We start from the raw sequence: 1,835 nt of genomic DNA on the forward strand, positions 1-1,835 counted from the left end.
ACGAAGTAGTCCCGGTTGGGCCCGATGAGAGCGTTGTAGGGGTAGCCATAATAGGCCAGTGTGTAGGGGTCACAGGAGTACACGTAGCTGGGCTGCTGCGCTACCGCCTCAGCTGAGCCGCCACCACCCTTAACTGCCTTCTGGTAGCGGGAGTACTGCTCCTTGTCCACAGGCTTGGCCAGCATGACTTCTAAGCAGGAACTCTCCAGCTCCGTGCCATTGAGGTTATTCATAGCATGCACAGCATCCTCACGGCTAGTGAAGTGCATGAAGGCGTAGTCACAGATCTTCTTGACCCTTTCCATGCAGCCTGGGTTGAACTGGCCAAAGCTCCTCTTGGTGGTCTCCTCGGTGGTCTCGATCATGAGGTTGCGCACGTAGAGAATCTTCACTGTCTGCATCACGTCTTCGTCCACATCAGTCTCTGGCTCGGCCCAGTCCACAGCTATCTGGTGGCCCCACAGTTGGATCCGACCCGGCATGAGCTTGCAGCGGCCATTGCTGCGGCACGATGGCTCTCATACTCCACAAAGGCGAAGCCACGGTTTTTCATCTTGTCTGCCGCACTGGCATAAACAATCACATTAAGCACGCCCTCGGTGACCTTGGTGATCTCCTCCAGGATCTCCCCGCACTTCTTCATCTTGGAGATGCCACCGATGAAGAGGCGGCAGTTGTCTACACTGCAGCACACCCCCAGCAGACGGCCGGAGTGGATCTCATAGTTGTTGAGCTCACAAACAGCTCGCTTGGCCTCGTGCTTGTGGCAGTACATCACGAAGGCATAGCCGCGGTTCTTGCCATCGAAATCCATCATGAGGCACAGCTCATAGATGCGACCTATGGTCTCAAACAGAGGTACCAGCTCATCTTCATACACATCACGTGGGATCTTGCCCACGAAGACCTCACAGCCACGCTGGGGATGCGGGCCCTCCCAGCCAGGCGGGGGTCTACCATACTTGCGCTGCCTGTTCTCCTGTACCATGCTGTAGCCTGTGCGCTCCATCAGTGCCAACAGTGCAGCCTCGTTGGGTGCACCCGCCACACCCTCCGGTACCTTGGTGGAGGACCCCACTGTTGGATTGCTGTTCATGGTTGTGGTGGAATCTTCTGCAGTCATAATGTCAAAGGCATCCACAGCTGGTGGAAACCAAAAGTCACCAATTCAATTGGCCCTGGTTCTTTATATGGAAGGTAGAACAAGAGAATTCGTGAAGATTCAGGCAGCTCGCTTGGGATTTCTCCGTCCAGTTCTTGAAGCGTCCTTTGAAGCAAACCCTGCTCTTGGTGCTCTGAGTTGGACAGTGAGGAAGGGTGAGTATTTTGCTACCTACAAGCCTAAAAGAAGAGCAAATCTATCTAGAGAAGCAAGTTTGCTTTGGCAGACAGGTTAGGCAAATAAAACACCCCTCTTCTTTTCTGTCCCCCACCCCCGCCTCAGCCCCCAAGAACCCTGCCTTTCTTTTCTATCCCTAGTTTTTCTGTCTGTCTGCATAGCTGCCTTTATCTCTCCTTCCTGTCTCCACACCAAGATGGGATTTGACTCCCTTCTTCCCCAGTAACCATATTATACAAAATATTCTGTGTGGCATAATTGTATAGGGGTAGGTATACCTTGACACAATGCCACCTACAGTCCCCTACCATCATCCCTGCATTTTTTTCCTCTCACCTATTTTGTTACTCTATTCCATGGAGACATGAGCAAACATCCACTTATTCAATAAGATACAGAGAACAGATCAAATTAAGGGTACCAACAAAGTCTAATTTAGTGAACAATGTTTTATTGGGCTAAATTGCAGAAATATTTGTAAGAGGTTAGACCCAAA

The 1,835-nt window shown here is 51.3% G+C and overlaps 1 pseudogene; it reads right to left on the reverse strand.

Moving 5' to 3' along the window:
• Positions 1 to 5: 5 nt before the first annotated feature.
• On the reverse strand, positions 6 to 1,123 carry LOC114636344 (annotated as a pseudogene).
• Positions 1,124 to 1,835: the final 712 nt, after the last annotated feature.

Source organism: Grammomys surdaster, unplaced genomic scaffold (genome assembly GCF_004785775.1).
Source record: "Grammomys surdaster isolate TR1022 unplaced genomic scaffold, NIH_TR_1.0 123591, whole genome shotgun sequence".
In the NCBI taxonomy this organism is placed as follows: Eukaryota; Metazoa; Chordata; class Mammalia; order Rodentia; family Muridae; genus Grammomys; species Grammomys surdaster.